At 35.8% G+C, this 14,266-nt stretch overlaps 1 long non-coding RNA gene across 1 annotated transcript; it reads right to left on the bottom strand.

Annotated features, from left to right (window-relative positions):
* Positions 1 to 7,838: 7,838 nt before the first annotated feature.
* LOC143676450 (uncharacterized) lies at positions 7,839 to 13,611 on the bottom strand. Its single transcript, XR_013172094.1, has 3 exons — positions 13,505 to 13,611; positions 9,021 to 9,062; positions 7,839 to 7,946 (listed from the first exon to the last, which is right to left on the bottom strand). It is a non-coding gene; the product is annotated as an uncharacterized LOC143676450 (long non-coding RNA).
* Between the last annotated feature and the right edge of the window lie 655 nt (positions 13,612 to 14,266).

The following is a 14,266-nucleotide window of genomic DNA, read 5'->3' as shown; positions in this document are numbered from 1 at the left end:
GATATAATATCTATTTAACATCCAGTAGAAAAACCTGGCACAAAGTAAGTGTTCAATACATTTTATCATGTTTTATTTAAAATATGGTTTTTCTTTTAGCTACTAATTCTGTCTCACTTAGAAATTGGTAAAATACTTACCTACTAGTTGTTAAGGGAAATATGTGTCTAGATCTCATCTGGATCATCTTTTCTGAGCCATCTGTTTCTGTGTTACTCATCTGTGCTCTTCTGCATCCCACACTTGAAAGCACTGTGTTTTTGATGGATTTTGTTCTTCAGGGCTCTGGAAAAACTAACAAACAAAAAAACAAGCAAACTGTACCCTTAAAGGGGGTAATGGAAGAAATTTTAATGAAAGGATGCTTTACAAAGGTATGGGAAATAAGAAGAAACCAATAAAAAATGGTGAAGCACCCAGGACCTACCTTTTTCGTCCTTAGTCCTGAAGTAACAAACAGGGAGAGCAGTTATTGGAACCTGTGGAAATGTTGCTATAAGAAAAACTCTCCCACAGGAATGCAGCCACTCTGTAATCATAGCCTGGCAGGGAGGGACCCGGGGAATAAATACTCTGACCTCATTCTCTTCCTGCCTTCTGATCCTCTACTGTGTTTTCCGCTGGCCAAGCCCAAAAGGAAGCCAAAGGACAAGGGTATTTGTTGATGCAACCTGTCAAGGTCAGCCTTTGGGGCACAGAGATGTGTCAAGAAGAATGGAGAATGGATGTGGTTATTAAGCAAAAGGAGAAAACCCATTATATTTGTGTTGTTTCCTTTTGGAATTTATTATAAAAGGACAGATATTTTAACTGTAGAAAATTCTGTCTAGCTATATTTGTACAAACTTAAGAATTTAAAGTGTACAGCCTTTGTTTTGATTAGCCACTGTGCAACTCCTTGCTTTTCTGAAACTTCAAATAAACTAATATAACTTCTTGAGCTGCTCTAGCTTTTAGAAAGAAGACAAATATTTGACTAAAATCTTCCTTAATGAATCCTTCTTTGCATTATCCCATAATCTATCTCCTTTGTTAGCAATAACCAGATGTTTTTACATTTAAGTTTCAATGAGCACTTAGGTGTGTATTATATGAATATATGCTAAACAATATTAGAATGAATAAAATATCAATCTTGCTTTTTGACTTGGAGCTACCCAACAGTTCATAGTCATAGGAATTTAGCTCTAAAAAGTTACAAAAAGAATTAGTCCTGGTATTTTTCTTCAAGGAGTCATAGCCTTATGTGAAGATAAAACATAATCATTTGAGTCATAAGTAATATATCAGCATATGATATGTAAGAAATTAAAAATTTGGTTAATAACTGTATAATACTTTGGGGAAGGAAAAATTTTAGCATCATTGAATGAACAAATACACAGAAAATGGAGTTAATGACTAAATTATCAATTAAGGTAGAATTACTCAAAATAAAAATCAGCAACTTTCCCTTTCTTCCCAACTTGGGGTTTAAAAACTGATTGCTGGCCATTAGAGAAATGCAAATCAAAACCACAATGAGATATCATCTCACACCCACCAGAATGGCCATTATCAACAAAACAGAAAATGACAAGTGCTGGAGAGGATGCGGAGAAAGAGGCACACTTATTCACTGTTGGTGGGAATGTCAAAGGGTGCAACCACTGTGGAAGGCAGTTTGGCGGTTCCTCAAAAAGCTGAATATAGAATTGCCATACGACCCAGCAATACCATTGCTAGGTATCTACTCAAAGGACTTAAGGGCAAAGACACAAACGGACATTTGCACACCAATGTTTATAGCAGCATTATTTACAATTGCAAAGAGATGGAAACAGCCAAAATCTCCATCAACAGAAGAGTGGCTAAACAAACTGTGGTATATACATACGATGGAATATTATGCAGCTTTAAGACAAGATAAACTTGTGAACCATGTAATAACATGGATGGACCTAGAGAATATTATGCTGAGTGAATCCAGCCAAAAACTAAAGGACAAATACTGTATGGTCCCACTGTTGTGAACGGACATTCGAGAATAAACTTGAAATATGTCATTGGTAACAGAGTTCAGCAGGAGTTAGAAACAGGGTAAGACAATGGGTAATTGAAGCTGAAGGGATACAGATTGTGCAACAGGACTAGATACAAAAACTCAAAAATGGACAGCACAATAATACCTAATTGTAAAGTAATCATGTTAAAATACTGAATGAAGCTGCATCTGAGCTATAGGGTTTTTTTTTGTTTTTGTTTGCTTGTTGGTTTGTTTGTTGTTGTTGTTTTTTACTATTACTACTACTTTTATTTCTTTTCTTTATATTAACATTTTATATCTTTTTCTGTTGTGTTGCTAGTTCCTCTAAACTGATGCAAATGTACTAAGAAACAATGATCATGCATCTATGTGATGATGTTAAGAATTACTGAGTGCATATGTAGAATGGTATGATTTCTAAATGTTGTGTTAATTTCTTTTTTTTCTTTCCGTTAATAAAAAAAAAAAATAATAAAATAAAATAACTCAGTGCAAAAAAAAAAAAAAAGCTTGTCAGAAGTCATCCAGGAACGAAAGGCAGATAAATGAATAAATGTGAATAATAATCTGAAAAAAAAAAAAAAAAACTGATTGCTGCTGAAAGGAATTTTAGTTTATCTCTCAAATTGAGAAATGGATGGCCTGAGGTAGAATATCATTTCTGCTTTACTTATCTATAATGCTCAGAAGGATAACTTAAATTTGTTTTATAAATAGGACAAGCATTTTCACACTTTTTGTTTTCTTCTATTATGAAAACAGTCTCTGAATGATTAAATTGAGTTCTCGGATGTATCACTACTGAAATCTTATGATAAATGCATCTGGTCATGATATGTCTTCCATTTCTCAACAAACCAAAATAAAACTTTTTCATGTACTTCCCATTTTTCAACCAAACATTCTATCCCTGCCTTTTTTTTACCACTAAATTTCTCAAAAAAGTAGTATACATTTTACCACATTTCCTCTTTTGCTATAAACATCTCATTCAGATAAAGATGACTTCATACTATTTCATATCCATAAGGTTTTATGCTCTTAATCAAATAACCATACAGTGAGCTAAGATTTCTCATTTTACTTCAGCATCTCAACAAAACATGAATGGTTGCCAGACTAGATTTTGTACTCATCAACAGAAATTATCTTTACATGTGAAAAAAGATTCATGCTACCAGTCCCTATGTGGAAAATCAGCAAGGTGTAATTTATACTTCTTCTAAGTAGGAGTAATATACTCCTAAATTTAAATATAAATCTCATTAAAGCTTGGAGTAGCAGAATAAAAAACAAACAAGGAAGGGTTGTGCAAGGATAATTCAGGGGTAGAATTCTCACCTGCCATGCGGAAGACCCTGGTTCAATTCCTGGTCCATGCACTTCCCCAAAAATAAACAAACAAGTCAACAAAAATTCAACAAATGGTGCTGCAATAACGGGCTGCTGACATGGAAAAATAATGAAATGTGACCCTGCCATACAGCATACAAACAAGAACAAAAGCAAAAGCAAGGGCCTATGAAAAGCTTCTGCCACATAAGAAAAATATATTACACTGAACCTCCTGGCCCCACTCTTCTCAGTTCCTCAAATATATCAAGCACGTCCTCTCTCCATGCCTTTGTATGAGCTTAAGGCGGAATATTCTTCACCTGGAAATTCTCATGGCTGCTTGTTTTGTCATTTGTATCTCAGCTTAAGCTTCATTTTTAAAGTAAGTATAAACCCAAATAAACATTTTAAAGCCAATTCAACAGCTGTAACGTTTTCTTCCCTACTGAATATGAAGTACTTAGGTGCTTCCTGGTACCTTCATCTATCCTCCAGAAACACAGAGAAAAACTCCATGGACTTTCTCTACCTTGCCCAATTTACAATGTCAATTGTAAAACTGAGGAACAGTCTAATTATTTAGCAATGGACAATGGCTAAGTAAATTATAGAATAGGCATGATGGAATATAATGTAGTCATTGAGAGGTTGTTCATAGAATTTTTAATAACATGCATAAATACTGTAAGTGGTGTTAAAATAGGTCATCAAGAAAGAGATTACATGTAAAATGTATTTTCAAATGCAAAAATGTTTGAAGATAAATGAAAGCAAGTATAACAAAATGCTAACAGTGATTATATCAGGATGTATATTTATATCAGACACAAGGTTTTCACAATCACACAATCACATTGTGAAAGCTATATCATTATTCAATCATCCTCAAGAAACATGGCTACTGGAACACAGCTCTACATTTTCAGGCAGTTCCCTCCAGCCTCTCCATTACATCTTGACTAACAAGGTGATATCTACTTAATACCTAAGAATAACCTTCAGGATAACCTCTCCACTCTGTTTGGAGTCTCGCAGCCATTGACACTTTGTCTCATTTCACTCTTCCCCCTTTTGGTCGAGAAGGTTTTCTCAATCCCTTGATGCTGAGTCTCAGCTCATTCTAGGGTTTTTCTCAATCCCTTGATACTGAGTCTCAGCTCACTCTAGGATCTCTGTCCCACGTTGCCAGGAAGGTCCAAACCCCTGGGAGTCATGTCACACATAGACAGGGGGAGGGTGTTGAGATTGCTTGTTGTGTTGGTTGGAGGGAGAGGCCACATCTGAGCAACAAAAGAGGATCTCTTGGAGGTGACTCTTAGGCCTAAATTTTAAGTAGACTTGACCTATCCTTTGTGGGGTTAAGTTTCATGTGAACAAACCCCAAGACTAGGGCTCAGCGTATAGCTTTGGTTGTCCACACTGCTTGTGAGAATATCAAGAATTCGACTTGGGGAAGTTGAATTTCTCCCCGCTCTCACCATTCCCCGAAGGGGGCTTTGCAAATACTTTTCCACTCACTGATCGAATCACTCTGGGATTCATCGGGGCATCACTCTGGACAAACCAACAAAATCTCATGTCCTACCTGAGATTCCAAGTACTTATGGTGTTCAATCAAACTATCTACATGAGTTATATTAGGAAATGCACTAGTCAAAATATAAATTTTGTAAAAAATAAACATTTTTTGCTTTAGTCTCACACAGAAGGTGACATTTTAAAATATTAATTACCATCTATTTTCAGCACCCTGCAATAATGACATTCCTTTGTTCTTCCTCATGCAAAAATGTTTTTAAAATTTGTACATTTACACTATTATTATACATTCTAGGCATTCCTAGATTATACCATCTCAATCTTTATCGTCTATCTTTCTTTCTGATTTCATTTATGTCCCCAGCCCTCCTCCCTCTATCATTCTCACATGCAGCTTCATTCAGTGTTTTAACATAATTGTATTACAGTTAGGTAGTGTTGTGCTGTCCATTTCTGAGTTTTTGTATTCAGTCCTGTTGCACAGTCTGTATCCCTTCAGCTCCAATTACCCAATATCCCACCCTATTTCTATCTCCTGATGGTCTCTGTTACCAACGATATATTCCAAGTTTATTCACTAATGTCAGTTTATATCAGTGAGACCATACAGTATTTGTCTTTTTGTTTTTGGCTAGTCTCACTCAGCATAATGTTCTCAAGATCCATCCATGTTGTTACATACTTCATAAGTTTATTCTGTCTTAGCGCTGCATAATATTCCATCGTATGTATATACCACAGTTTGTTTAGCCACTCGTCTGTTGATGGACATTTTGGCTGTTTCCATCTCTTGGTAATTGTAAATAATGCTGCTATAAACATTGGTGTGCAAATGTCCATTTGTGTCTTTGCCCTTATGTCCTCTAAGTAGATACCTAGCAACGGTATTGCTGGGTCATATGGCAATTCTATATTCAGCTTTTTGAGGAACCGCCAAACTGCCTTCCACAGCAGTTGCACCATTTGACATTCCCACCAACAATGAATAAGTGTGCCTCTTTCTCCACATCCTCTCCAGCACTTGTCATGAAAATAGATTTTTAAGGACTGAAAATAATTTTATGGCCCCACACTGTTCATTATTAAAGAAAATTAAATATGGTTCTCCTTAAATAGATTGTATTTCATCATTCCTTATGCATAAATGATTATATAGTGATAATGATAGCCTATGTTTTGTGAATTTTTAGAATTAAAAAACCCAACAATGAATGGTTCTTATAATAATGCTTGGAAATATGAAGAGATGCTTAGCATTCAAATTTACAAGTAAGGAATTGGGCTGTGAGCACCTATAAGGCCTTCCTCAGGTCAAGTGGTAGTTAAAGGCTGTACCTGGGTAGCAGAGGCTGTTTCAGGACCAGCACTTTTGTTTCCCATTCCTGAGGATTGCTAGAGATAATATTTTGTTGAATAGTCCCTTAAGAGGAATCACATTTAGAGTCATTGATGAAACTGGAATGAGTTTTTGTTAGTTTTTCCTTTCCTTTCTTCCCTCCCTCCCTTCCTTCCATCTCCCTGTCTTTCCTAAAATCATTTCAATTATACCAGCTATTCATTTCCTTTTCTTCAGGATTTGGAATTTAGAGCTGGATTTTATCTTTCTAAATACTGTAAAGGGCTAGCAACATTCGTAGACTTAAATAAGAGATGTGCGCTTTCAACTTCTCTCTGCTCTGCTGACTCAAGCTGCTGAGATAGATGACCACTTTGGAGTGAGATAAGAAGAAGGGATGAAGTTGCTATATGAAAAGCAGAATGCTAATTTAAATATGGTTACTGATTCATCCACATTTTTTCTTGAGCTGTTTTCTTTTGGAAGCAGAGGCATGATTGTGGTTCTACAAGAACCAACCCATGCAGAGTAATGGAAATGCAGGTTTTTTGCTATGTTAGTAAGGAGGTGGGAATGTTATTGACAGCTTTCTCTGCCTTTCTGATGGCAGAGGGTTCTGAATAATACAGAACTAATAGTTTTAGTGAAATCATAATAAAATCACAGTATCCTGAAATGTAATGATTAAGATAGAAATTATCTGTTAAGGCTGGGATTTATAGTGGTTCACTTTAAAACATTTCTCCAGCCCCTTTTCCTATCTTCTTTACTGTAAATACTTTATGATTTTCGTTGGAATTTTTAAACAGATTTTGTCCACATGCCATAGTGTCAGTAGTCATGATTTAAGCCTGCTGGGCTACTAACAATTTCTTTAAATCCCCTCGATATTTTGCTCTATGGCTTCCTTAGCCTCCCATCAGCCAAGGTTTGTTCAAATTCCATCCATTCTTTGAAGTTCTGCTGAAATTCCACCATGCCTACAAGCTCTTTCCAGTCCCTCATGACTCCAAGTCCTTTTATCTACACCTGATCTTCTATTGTCCTATGTTACTTCTATAATAGAACTCACCCACCTTAGTCTTGTGCATATTATAGATATAAGACTATTCTGTCTATTATCACCAAACTAGGTAAGTCCTTGGAGGACTAGACTATGTTCTATACATATTTTCATTCTTACAACAATTTCTCAACAAATGTATGTTACATTGAATTGCATGCAACTTCTGAAGTCAGAGCCCATTTTTCCTTAAGTAGGGATGGGCACATAAAGATGGGCAAGGGACATTTGAAACAAGGGTGTGGTGACTGATGCTCATGCCTTAGGAACACAGTAATGTCACAATTCTTCCTGCTACTGATAATTTCCATATCCCCAATAATTGAGGCATTTGGAGAGTTTTCAACAGATTCATAAAACTTGAGCAGAATCCAGAGTAAATCCAGTAAATTAAGTTCACTGTGGGTTCTGGAGCCAATCCATGGACCTTATAGATTAACTACTAGATGTGATTTAAAAAGAGTCTGCTTACAAATACATGTGTAAATTTAATTTCAGTTAGGTTAACAGGAAGAGACATTGCCAAGCTTTGGAAGTATCCGTGATGGTTTTAGCTGTGTATTATATTTATGGAAAGGAGATTTCAGATGTCCCAAAACAATATTCCAGATTCTTCTCGTTCCAAAATCATGGAAGTGGAGATGATGCTGAAAGGAGAGACAAGGCACATTTATGAAATCTCGTTCATCCAATAATAACTTATGATTGCAATTATTCCAGAAAAAAACAAAAGTGAGTCTCTTTAAAACAACAAAATGAGATCCATGTGTTCCTTCAAATCTCATGAGATGACATCACTCACAACACGACAAAAAAGAAAACATTTAAAAGTACACTCCAACTGATGAGTGAAACGTACTAGTATTTGCAATGTATTAGGAATAATAACCCATTTTTTGGTGAGAAGGATCACAGAAAGCTTTGATTTTCTTATCCTCCTTATCCTAGGGTGTAAAGGAAGCCTAAGATTTCTGTGTATGGAATAATTTAAGAATATCCTCAAAACCAAGTCCATGAATTGCTCTTTCAGTAAATCTCTCTCTCTCTCTCTGTACTGATATGTATGTGTGTTAGTTAAATGGTAATTGGGTCAATATGAGGTAAATATACAGAATGCTCCTGATTTCTAAATAGCATCATCATGAACCACTGGTATTTGTGGTGTTTAGAACACTGAAAAACTTGATTACCTGGCTACTACTACATTTTGATAATTAATATTTCAATTACTATGGCCAGAGCCTATCCTCATGCATATTTGTATATTTATACCAAAATGAATGCAGATGATAATTATTTGATGTTATTCAAATAAAATTATAATTCAAATGCATAGTATTTTTAAAATCAATAATGTAATTTTAGTTTCTTAATGATAAATAAAGTACTTACATTCTATACAGAATTGTATTGTAGGGATTGTGAGCTGAATTTACTGCTTTTGGGCATCAGTCAAGACTTGGCCACTGCTGGTCATTTCCCATTTGATACACTCATATTGGGGAAGGAAGGATAGGGGTGAATATGTTTCTCAGAAATTGTTTAAAAAAAGATTTTCAAAAAATTTGTTATTGACTTCCCCTGATATGTTGATAAATGTATAACTATTTTTATTAAAACCTTGGAACCAAAAATAAAGTGTGAAATAAAAATATAACAAAAATGACAGTTGAAGTGGCAGCTTTATATAAAACGCTATTCTTTCTCAGGAGCTGACTTACCAAAACTTCTCACTGTTTTTCAAGACAGACAATTCCACAGTTCTGCAAAAAAGAACTGAATTACTAAAAGGGGCTGAAGGAGTTGTTTAATCCAACACACTAAATGACTTAAAAATATTAAAAAATATTGAAAGACTTATGTACTATGATAAATATATCACTTTGATTTTCCTATCCTCTCCTGCCAGCTGTGTACCAAGAAAAGACACATTTCTCAGACCTTTGGCCGCCACATAATTGTCAATTGAATAATGCAGGAATTCAAAGTTTGATGGGCTGAATGGCTTCCTTTTTGGTTGGGAAAAACTTGAGAGTCTTAGGCTTTAAGTAAAAAAAAAGCCAGTATACAGAGGACACAGCATGGCCATTTGGCCTTTGGTGTCATGGAGCTTCTGGACAATGCCCCTTTTGTAGCTTGCACCTAGTCCTGCCACCTAAAAACTTTCCCTCAGGGGAAGCCCTGACTCATGGACTCTTATTTTAACTACAGAGAATTGCCTATTCCAATACAAACAGTCATCCATGTTTCAGGATATATTAGGCATGGATAAATGCTAAGAATGAGAAAATGAAATAAAAATAAGTAAATATAAAAATTTTTTGAAAAGGAACAAATTGTAGATACATGGGTCAGCATGGATGAATCTTGAAACCAGCTTTGAAAGACTACATACTAAATGATTCTATTTACATAACATTTTGGAAAGGCAGTACTATGGTTTCAGAAATCAGATCAGTGTTGCCAGGGTTTGGAAAGACAGGAGGGGTCTGACTCCAAATAAGGAAACTTTTTGGGATCAAGGAAATATACTGTCGATTGATTGTGTTGGTAGTCACATGATTGCATACATTTGTCAAAACTCGAGGAGTTGTATGTGTAGAAAGGTAAATTTTGCTGTAAAATAAATAATATTTCAATAAACATGATATAAAAGGAATGAAAAACAAAATGAGGGAATGCATGTGGTGGATAATTAATCTTCCAGTTACCTTGGCTTTTGATCCTTAACTAAGTTTTTATAGTTATATTTTAAACTGATGAAATACTATGTACTTTTCAAAAGAATCACTAACAGTGTTATTTAATTTTATTTAACCAGAACCTATACAATGCTACCTGAGTGCCAGATACTGTTTTAATAGTTTGAGAAAATAAATTCATTTTAATCTTAACAGCCCAATGAGGTAGGTACTATTATCTCCAACTTGCATATGATGAAACGTAATTTTTCCAGGGTCACCCAGATGACAAGTAGTAGAACCATACTTGAACTCTGTCACTCTGGCTTCAGTATCTGTGCTCATAACCAATATGCTTTTGTAAACTTTTTAGATGCTACCTTCCTAGTTAGTAAAATTTGAATTACAGTTTAATTATCATGAGATACAGTAGACAGAGCACTAGGACTTGGAAGTCTATATTTGAGGCCATTCTTTCCATTGCATGACATCAGACAAGTCACTTAATCTCTCTGAATTCCCATGTAAAATGAGAATGATGATTCTAGCCCTTAGTATTTCACTAGGTTATTATGAGTCTCAAAGAGTATTCTGCACTTGAGTGTTGTGTAACGGGTAGTGTGCTACACAGGCCAGCATTTTACATTATTTGTGATCTTGGCTCACAGGATGGTCTATAACTTCTACATATAAATGTTGACTGCCTTAGGAGCTAGCACAATGTTTTCCATGTAAAACTGCAAACTTTCCTCAAACTATGATTTTTGATAACTATAGAATTCAGATTAAAATAAAAGATACCATAGTATAAGCATGGAAAATGAAGTTTAAAATTTCTGATATAAAATTAAAGAATTTCTAATCATATCTAAATGCATAAAGATATATTTTCAGCAGAAATATTCAGGAAGAGGTAACATCTATTTATAAAATTTTGCTATAGTCAGCATTTATAATTAAATTAATTGATAATTTACTGGTTTACTTGAAAAGTAATAAGCTAAAGACATTATAAGCAATTCTTCAAGTATTGTCGTTTGTTTAATAAAAATCAGTGCTGGAGTTTAAGCTAAGAAAACAGATATCAAATAATTTTTAGAACCTCAGGTCCTCTTTCAGGAGAAAGGCTGTATAACTGGACTGCCTGAGTTTCAACCCTGGATCTACCAATTTCTTGACGTGTGACTTGATGCAAGTTATTTAGCTTCCATGGGCCTCAATTTCCTCTTCATCTGTAAAATGGGGAAAATAAGAGCACTTACCCTATAGCATTGTTTTGAAGATTAAATTAATTAATATATGTCATGGTCAGGTTCATTTGTCAACTTGGCCGAGTTGTGGTACCTGTTTGTCTGGTTGGGCAAGTGCTGGCCTATCTGTTGCAATGAGGACATTTTTTCAGAGTTAGATCATGAGCAGGTCAGCTGCATCCACAGCTGATTCCATTTGTAATCAGCTAAAGGGGAGTGTCTTCTGTAATGAGTGATACTTAATCTAATCACGGGAAGCCTTTTAAGAAGGATTCAGAAGAGACAGCCTCTCTTCCTACTTCGGCTGGCGAGCCTCTCCTGTGGAGTTCGTCCAGACACTCCATCGGAATCGTCGGCTTCACAGCCTGCCCTGCGGATTTTGGATTCTGTTCCCGCGGTCACGTGAGACACTTTTATAAATTTTATATTTGCGAGTGTTCCCTGTTGATTCTGTTTCTCTAGAGAACCCTAACTAATACACTTTATAACAGTATTTTATGCAGTGTAAATACCTAATATATTCAGCCACTATTATTATTGTAATGGTTATTATTTTCACAATGACTTTCAGTCAGAACATGCAGTCTTTTTTTATTCAAAATTATGGTTTTACTATTTCGACACCCATTAGTTGCACAGTTACATATAATCAGCTATTGGCTCTCCTTCTACTCTAATACCAGTTTTTCTTCCTTACTTAGATATGTTCTTTTATTGGCACTATCATTTTCTTAGTTCCTTGGGGTTGACATCTTGGAGTCATTTATAACTATGTTTAACTATGTTTGCTGCCACTTTCCTTGTGGCCATTCAATCATAAAGTTCTGTTGCTTCTTTAGGAAATAGTACGCGTTCAACAAGTAACTACTGGGCAAATACAAATAACAAAACAATGCATTTAAAATCAAAGAGCTTCCATTCTGATAGAAGGGGGAGACATATAAAGTGTTATGTTAGAGAGGTCTGTACAGAACATGCTCAGTTCTATGAAATTGACTGGTTTGAGCATGCTGGTTTGCAGAGGAGGAAATGCTTGAGTTTAGTCAGCAGAGGTGTTCTGAATTTCTCCCTTTATCTCACCCCTGAGAACCCATCAGCAACTTTATCTCCAAAATTTTTTCTGAATCCCCATTTTATTTCCACTATTGCCATCATTCTATTTCATAGTCTAAGTCACCATTACCTCTCATTTGGACTAAAAGTGCCTCCTAACTGGTATCTCTGCTTCCATCCTTACCCTGCTAAAATTCATTTCTCATATGCCATTCAGATTTTTTAATAATCAGTACATTAACCATGTGATTTTTCTGCTTGAAAACATTCAGTGGCTTCTCACTGAATTTAGAAATAAAAATCCAAACACTCTCCATGACCTACAAAGATCTAATGACAGACCTCATTTGTAATTCTGTATTATATCCTGCCATAATGGCTTTCTTTCTACTTTTGCACACTCAGAGCTTATTGTCCTTTTATTCCTGTAGCAGGAATAATGGTTTCCAAAGATATCTGTGTTCTAACCTCTGAAACCTATAACTATGTTACCTCACATGACAAAAGAGGTTTTTCAGATATGACTGACTTAAGGGTGTTGATAAAGGGAGATTACCCTGAATCACCCAGGTGGATCCAATATAATTACATGGTTTCTTTCTTTTTTTTTTTTTTTTTAGATGGGCAGGCACCGGGAATCGAACCTGGGTCCTCTGGCCACTGTGGCCCACCCACACAAGGGTTCTTAAAGAGAACCTTCCTTGGCTGTGGTCAGAGAACAAGATGTGGCATCAGAGAGAGGATCAGAGAGAAGCTATTTTGCTGGCTTGAATGATGGAGGAAAGGGGCCATGAGCCAAGGAAGGAGGCTGGATATGACAAGGAAATGGATTCCTCCCCAGGGCCTCCAGAAGGAACCAGCCCTGCAGACACCTTGAGTTTAGCCCAGTGAGACAGACCTGTGTTGGACTTCTGACCTGCAAAACTGTAAGCTAATACATTTGTGTAGCTTTGAGTCACTGAATATGTGCTAATTTGTTGTGGCAGCAGTAGCAAGTTAATATATCATTCCAGGCCACACACACTTGATTTGTCCTGAATTTGGAATGTCTTTTTCCCCCAAGTTCCTTTCCAACTTTAGGTATCAGCTTCACTGTTACCCACTTAAAATGGTCTTCCCTGATGATACTACCTGAAACATCTCTCCCACCAGCAATCCCTGAGCAACTCTAAAACAGCATACTGTTTAATTTCTTTATAGCATATCACTGTCTGAAATTACCTTATATCTGCCCAATTTTTAATTGCCTTTTTCTACTCAAAGATGTAAACTTCATAGAATCAGGAAACTTGTCAGTATCGTTCACAGCTACATGCCTTGAAGATCCTGGAAAATAATAGGTATTCAATAAATGTTTGTTGAATGAGGGAATTAATTTGGGAGGTGATTCTTCCAGGCAAGGGTCAGAGGCTGAGCACAATTCTGTTGTGGAAGTATTAAGTACCTGGGAGAATATAGGTGACCTATAGTTGAAACAAAAAGAGAAAAGCAGATGGAAATGGGAACCAAGATGTAAGCAGTATTATTATTATTACCAAACGTCATGTTAGTATATTTTATAGGTACTTGGGTGTTAGTTTAGGGTTTTAAGAAAGAGGAGTAGTTGAGTAAAGAAATACGTAAAATCAACGGGACTTGGAGATCAATTAGATGTGTGCTGAGGGAGAATGTCGAGTCTTCCAAATTTCAGATTTTTGGGGTTAGGATAAGGTTGATGGAGTTAATTAGTATAAAGAGCAATGGGAAATAATAATTTCATAGTGAACTTCTTGAATTTCATGAACCTATTCAGATGGACATTTAGAAAATACAAGTCTGCAGCTGAAAGAGAAGTCTCATACAGGAAGAATTAGAATATAAAAGGAAAAAAGTGAAAGGTGCTAGTAGTTAAAATAGACTAGGACAGTGAGCTGGGAGAGAAAAAGGCTGCAAGTATAACTTTTAAATTGGAACATATAATGTTTTGAGTAGAACGAGCAAGGG

The sequence above is a fragment of the Tamandua tetradactyla genome, chromosome 3, assembly GCF_023851605.1.
Source record: "Tamandua tetradactyla isolate mTamTet1 chromosome 3, mTamTet1.pri, whole genome shotgun sequence".
Lineage (NCBI taxonomy): Eukaryota > Metazoa > Chordata > Mammalia > Pilosa > Myrmecophagidae > Tamandua > Tamandua tetradactyla.
The sequence above is the reverse complement of the archived record's forward strand: the minus strand, read 5'-3'. Positions and strand labels throughout refer to the sequence as shown.